Here is a 7,889-nt window from a genome sequence, read left to right as displayed (position 1 = left end):
AGATGGCCACGAGACCAGCTAATGTAAAATGTCATTAGAGTGCTACCAATGGGTAGTTTCTCTACACGCCTGTAACACTCCAATGTAACTTAGATCAGATTTACTAAATGTATTATAATGTACAGTTGTAAATATTATAAAAAAAATTTTTTGCTAAATACTGATTTTTTAACCCAGTTGAGCTAAGTAAATGGAATCAACAAAATAAAATTGCTGAGATAGGTTGATTATAATGACAAGAATGTCTAATTTGATAATATACACTTTATCAATAATTGGACAAGTGTTCTAATACGACGATTTAGGTTTGAAAATATACAAACATTTGTCTTAAACGTTATCTATTGAATAAATAAAGCATAATTGGAGTTTTAAGGGCGTTTTATTGTTCACATAATTTGTTATGTAGAAGTTAATTTAAACATAATGGAGAGAATTATACATTGTAATCTTGATAATCCGTACTTCGGTATTGCAGACACTCCAACTCAGCAGGCAATAACATTTTTATTTTCAAATAAAAGTGTTCATGAGTAAAGGATATTTTTAACTTCCCGATCAATAGGCAAGTTATAGTAATCACTAGGGATAGGATTTTTATGTGCTAAAAAATCTGAAATATGTACATAAATATGTGCTAATAAATTGTCAAATATTTAAAAAAATATGTAAATAATATGTATTTATAAATTTTGTATTATTCACAATATAAATTACTAATTAATTAGTAACTTTATAACTTAAAAAAAGTTACATAAATATGTATTTATTATATAGTATATGAATAATATTTTAAAGAAATCATGTTAAAATAGGTACAAAAAAATGAACTTGGAGAAAACAGCTGTTTAATAACAAGACATTAATTAGTAATTGTAATGAAACTAATTGATTAATAATTACTCAGAATGAATTATAAATGGAAATAAAGAATAATACTTATTAAAAAAAAAAAAACCTTAGAAAAATATTTAAAACTTTGGAAGAAATCAATTATTCAGCAGGGTCGGTTACAAAATTATTGGAGATTAAATGCATTTTTAAATTTTCAAATAAAAATCTTGGTCGGTTTGACCGCAGAATGGACTTGTACCGGCTAAAAGATCTTTCAACATCTACTGATGTTATAGGGGCATACTTAAATGAAGCTATTTCCATTGCATCTAGTTCGGTATTCTATATCACCTGCTAATTTTGTAGATAGGAATGTCTGCCCTGACAAATCTAAATACATAGTATTGGTACATGTGGAATCTGAGGAGGAAAGAAAGAAACAAAGAAATGGATTGAAGAGTAAACAAACAAATTCTAGGAAAATGCCACAGGAATAAGACCCTTGCTCTTTTTAATTGATTCTAAGGAATTCTCGATGTAATTCTGCATAAAAATTTATCATTGCCACTGCATTTAATTTGTGTTCAAAGATGAAGACATAGAATTTTTACGCATTATTTATGATAAGTGATAAATTTCACCTTTAAGTATCTTGCGTTCTCTTGAATTTTATGAAGTTGCTGCGAAAAATGTATTTAAAATTGAACAAATAATTTAAGGAAATATGTGATTTAGGACAGAATACCTAAAAATATGTTAAAAATGACAAATATTTCAGAAAATATGTGTTTTACAACAAAATATGTAAAAAAAAAGGCCAAATATTTAAAAATATGTAAAATAAAAATGGCTTCTTTTGGGCAGAAATGTCTTGAAACATCTATAGTTAGTAAGGAATCGCAGATATCTTGGTCAGGTAAAAATATGTGAAAACATAAAAATCCTATCACCCAAAAATCGAAAGTGAAAATTTTTGGATATCGGGTAATCCAATTCCTATGGAGGTATTCATAATATATTTTTTTGGAATTAGAATTACATAACATCTATTGTACAAATCGTTGTTTGATTTTGTAAAACTAATTTAATTAATAGTAGAAATATGTATAGTACTATGTTTTACAAAGACGCGCCTGAAATGAAGACCTGCTAATGTAAAAACGTCATTAGTGTGCTACTAATGGGTAGAACGTTTTCTTTTATATCTCAGATTCTAATTTGTTCAATTATATTCCGCTTGTGCCTTTGATACAATTTATAGAGCCCTAAACCCCTGACAAGTTTGGTATAGATTGGTTGACTCATGTTAAACTTAATTATATTTTTTTAATTTTTAAAAAATAATCTTAGGCCAACGCAAGGCAAACATTGTTGGCCAAAACATTTTTTTTCCGATTTTTTTTAGAAAATTCGCAGTTAAAAATTTGTTGAGGTGCTAAAACGAATATCAACTTTATTTTATTTCTAAAAAATCTTTAACCACACTCTGATAGGTCGTGTAAATCGTATTTAAGGGTTTCTTGAGGTGTTAAAAACATCAAATTTGTTTTACTTCTAAAAATTCTTTTACCAGCCTTTGATAGGTCAGTCATTCTGAATTGTTTCAATACAGTACTAATATTGAACTGTTATCTTACAAAATCTATTCATATTTTATCTAATATATATATGTAAAAATATCATTGATAATCAAATTGTTTAAAATAATAAGAAAAAATGGACTAAATCAGTATTAGCGATTATACAGTGAGGTTAGTTAGCTGTTATCATTTATGTTACCATAGTTACCGTCTTATCACTTCATTTATATATTAATTTATATCAAAGATTTTTTTATCCGATTTTTTGAAAAAAAAAAAAATCGTATTTAAATCTGGTTTCTTGAGGCGTTAATAACGAATATCAACTTTATTTTACTTCTAAAAAATCTTTTACCAGCCCTTGATAGGTCATTCATTCTGAATTGTTTCAATACAGTACTAATATTGAAGCACGAGTGTTATTATACAAAATCTATTCATATTTATTTAGTATATATATGGCAATATCATTGATAATCAAATTGTTTAAAATAATAAGAAAAAATCAACTAAATTAGACCAGTATTAAAGATTATACAGTGAGGTTAGCTGTTATCATTTATGTAACCATAGTTACCGTCTTATCACTTCATCTGTATATTAATTGATATGGAAGTTTCAATAGTGTTCAATTAATGTATGTATATACATACTCGAATATAGCAATAGCGAAGCATTGCCGGTTTAATAATACAAACTACAATATATATTACTGTTAATAATATCTATTATAGTTTAGTCTTTCCTCTCGTGTTCGATACGGTGCGTGTTCATTCCATCGGAATGAGAGGGTTCTTAGTTTTTATAGATTGGTCTGAATCGGAGGCTTTCAAGGTTGTGGAAAAAAAAGTTTTAAATAGCATACACCACATGCAGGGCCGCATTAAACAGATCGTAAATTACTAGCTAGATTCTAGTCTTTTTTCCAAGGATTTGCGAATAATTTATTCAAACATTACATCTCCATAGAGGAATGAGGAAATATTAAAGGGAGTTTATTAAAGGCGTGGCTCATTGAAGACCAACATAAAATATCAATTGAAAGGTCTCTCTCATTAGAACCAATTAGCAAATAATACAAGGCGGTTAGAAATTTAAAAATAGAATCATATTGGAAGATCGTCGATTGGTCGTGTGTGATATGATGCGCTCAGAACCCAATGCAGTTAACTCCATTCTTAGTTATTAAAGGATTTACTTGTTGAAATGAAATGAAAAAATAATTTTATTCTGGGACATATGTCCCCTAAGAATATATACATGGTTAATAAATTAAGATTTTTATCTGACAAGCATTTACAGGTTTTCAGATGTAGTAAAATGCAATTATATTCGGATATTGGCTTAGCTACTGTTTATAGTGTTAATTAATATATGCCTATTTATTTGATTACAATGATGTGGAGGTTTGGTTAAACAATGAGGGAGGAATAAGTGTCGTTTAATGGCGAATGGAGATGGGAAGAGAATTCAAGAAGGAGGTTCCACGTATGATGAAGGATTTGCTAAAGAAGGTTCTATAGGAAGGCATATATAAATCAATCAATTTAAATGGTGTCCTCTTAGGTTTACTAGTGTTGTTAGTTATTTTAAAGATAGGAGGCTCTGAAGGAAAAAATACGGAAAAAAAACCGCCATTTTTTATTACCCCTACGTAAACTTGCCATCAATTTTGACTAGTAATTATACATAGTTTTCATTAAAGTAATCGAAAATTGGGCTGAAATAACGGCCTTTCTTTCACTCCGGTTCTTGGACTAGTAGTTTTTATGATATTTTACATAATATTGATTTCTAGTTGCTTGGAAAACTATTTCATTTATGAAAAAGATATATCTCAGGGGCCATTAGACGTAAATTGATTATTAGAGAACTATTGAACGTAAATTAATTAAAATATTTATGATCCAACGTTTCGTCCCTATATGCTAAAAACGAAACAGCCGACTAAAATAATATAAAAAAGTTAGAGAATAGATAACATGAAATAAAAATAAACTAAGGTCTGGCTGAATCTAATTTAAAATATGGGAAAATTTATGTAAAAATGAACAAAGTAAATTAAAATAAAATTAGATGTACAATGAAAAGTACTAATAAACAAGAATTACGAAAAGTATTAGACAATTAATAGAAACTACCATGATTTTTATTTTAATTTTTTCTCTGCTATGTTCTGCATTTTAGAGGTTATCTTAGGTTTACTTATCTATTAGCTCTCCATACATTTTATCTGTTTTTATATTTATCTGATACTCCCTTACACCAACATTTATTTTTTTATATTTAATGTGTTTCTTTTTAATATATAACTTTATAATCCATATTTTATCATTTATTTATAATTAATATTTATCTAATACTTACATCTTCTGCAAATGTATTGCTTAATAAGTAATACAAATTATCGTACACATTTACTACACCGTAGTACTACTATTATATTTTCATTGAAGACCAACATAAAATATCAATTGAATTGGTCTCTCTCATTAGAACCAATTAGCAAATAATACAAAGCGGTTAGAAATTTAAAAATAGAATCATATTGGAAGATCGTCAATTGGCCGTGTGTGATATGAGTCGCTCAGAAGCCAATGTAGTCAAGTCCATTTTTTGATATTTTCTGATTTTTGTAAATTTTGATGAAATAAATAATATTATTCTTAGTTATTAAAGGATTTACTTGTTGAAATGAAATGAAAAAGTATTTTATTCTGGTACATATGTCCCCTAAGAATATATACATGGTTCATATATTAAGATTTTTATCTGGCAAGCATTTACAAGTTTTCAGATAGTATAATGGAATGACATTGGGATATTGGCTTAACTGTTGTTTATAATATTAATCAATATATGTCTATTTATTTGATTACAATGATGTGGAGGTTTGGTTATACAACAAGTGGAGGAATAGGTGTTGTTTAAAGGAAAGAAAGGATAAGGACTGGCGAATGGAGATGGGAAGAGAATTCCAGGAGGTTCCACGTATGACGAAGGATTTGCTAAAGGAGGTTCTATAGGAGGGCATATAAAAATCAATCGGTTGGAATCTGGTATTTGATGAGTGGATGAATGAACCAGGAGTGAGGAGATTAAGGATATAGGTAGATTTTTTGAATTAAGGAACTTGGAATAGGAAAACACCAAGGAGGTATTAGTACAAGAGCCGGGAAAAAAGAAATGCAGTTATCTCACCCCAATTTTTGATTACTTTAATGAAAACTATGCATAATTACTAGTCAAAATTGATTAGTCTGCCAAGTATAGGTAGGGGGAATAAAAAATGGTGGCTGTTTCAACACCTTTAAAAAACATTAATTTTTCATTCGAACCTCTAAAAACTACCATAACACCAGAAAACCTTAGAGGATATTGTTTAAAGAAGAGTAAATTTGCTGAAATATTAGACTTAAGAGTTATTTACGTCCAATAGTTCTCGAGATATAGCTTTTTAAAAAGCAAAATTTCTTAAAAATGTACTGAAAAATTAATAGTTAATTAGTTAATTTATTTTGAGAAATCTATATCTCAGGAACTATGAGACGTACAGATGTCTATTAGCACTCAAATTAAAGCTAGTTTAATGGACTATAAAGAAGTTTCTGACCTTTACCATCGTAGGAATAGTAGTTTTCATGATATTTGCTAAAATAAATTGATTCATAGTTGTTCGGACGATAAGTTTGATTTATGAAAAACTTCATTTCAGAAACCATTGGATATACAGATGTTTTCCAGCGTTCAAATTAAAGTTAGTTAAATTTACTACAAAATAGTTAATTATGTTTATCTTTGTAGGACTAGTAGTTTTTATGATATTTGATAAAATAAACTCACAAAATGTTAATTTCTAGTTGTTCGTATAAAATGTTGGATTTTTTAAAAAATATCTCTCTAGATTCATAAGACGCACATATGTCTGCCAAAACTCAAAATAAAGGAAATTTAACTTACTATAAAGTAGTTTATGACACTTATCTTCATAGGGGTAGTAGTTTTTTTAAACTAGCTTTAATTTGAGTGCTAATAGACATCTGTACGTCAAATGGTTTTTCAATACTTTCAGTACGTCCCATACAACATTTTTATGAAATGTTGATTTTTAAAAAGCTATTTCTCAAAAACTATTTAACGTAAATAACTCTATTACGGCTCATATTTTAGCAAATTTGCTCTTCTTTAAATGACGTTCTCTTAGGTTTTCTTGTGTTGTTCTTACTTTTTAAGATGTAGAGATCCGAATGAAAAAAGTTTTTTTATCGTTTTGAAACAGCCGCCATTTTTTATTCCCCCTACCTATACTTGGCAGACTCATCAATTTTGACTAGTAATTATACGTAGTTTTCATTAAAGTAATCAAAAATTGGGGTGAGATAACTGCCTTTTTTCTCCTCTTGGGCTCTTGTACCTGGTGAGAGGACGTCGGTAGGCTAGAAGTGGAAGGACTGAAAGCCATTGTTAGTAGTTGGATATAGCATCATCGACAAGAAGATATCAACAATCATCAATCATCAAAGGAAGATGTGTAATTGGTTAGTTTTGTTTCTAACTGGAATTTATTGTATTTGTACAATAGCTATTAATTAAGTTTAAGTGTTATTAGTAGTAAAGTCTCGTCTGTTTCTGATTGCGTGGAAACCCGTCCTGATAAAAGAGTATATTATGTTATAAAATTTAAATAAAATCCTATTATCTATTTAATTTTAAAGTTTTTAATTTGAACCCAAGCTATCTTTTATATATGAAATTAGTTAAAACTATCAAAAATTCTTTTTATTTCAAATAAATAATTTTTTAATTATTACAATATATTGTCCCGTACGGTGTCTATATTTAATTAAGTTTATAGTTCCTCAACTTATGTTCATTAGTTTAGAAGTCTATACTTTATTAAATAATTGACAACAAATGATTCATTTGTTGTCAATTATTTAATTAAGTTTATAGTTCCTCAACTTATGTTCATTAGTTTAGAAGTCTATACTTTATTAAATAATTGACAACAAATGATTCATTTGTTGTCAATTATTTAATTAAGTTTATAGTTAATATGAACACATGTTAACGTATATATAAATCACTGATATGTATATCATTCCCTCCATTTTGTTCCATTTACTCCATGGTGTAGTCTTCGGATATAGCTGGACTGGTATCAACACCTTACAGTGCCATAAGGCAATCAAATGGAGAAGACTCAAAAAATCATATATAATATATTTCATATATTATATACGTATGATGTACTAATTTATTTTAATGAAGGGTACGAAAAAAAAAATTTCTTTCAATGTTTTTCATTTTTTATTTTTTATTTCAGTTGGTTTGCCTAAATGTAAAATAGAGAAATTTATAAAGTGTTATTAGTATGAAGAAAATTGTATTATATAAGGGGTACACCAGACTGGAAAGATGAGAAACTGCACGTCGATTCCGACTATTACAGCACTTACTAGACAAACGGTCTAA

Source organism: Halyomorpha halys, unplaced genomic scaffold (assembly GCF_000696795.3).
Source record: "Halyomorpha halys isolate HHAL.00 unplaced genomic scaffold, Hhal_1.1 Scaffold1603.1, whole genome shotgun sequence".
Classification (NCBI taxonomy): domain Eukaryota; kingdom Metazoa; phylum Arthropoda; class Insecta; order Hemiptera; family Pentatomidae; genus Halyomorpha; species Halyomorpha halys.
This window is presented reverse-complemented; position numbering follows the sequence as displayed.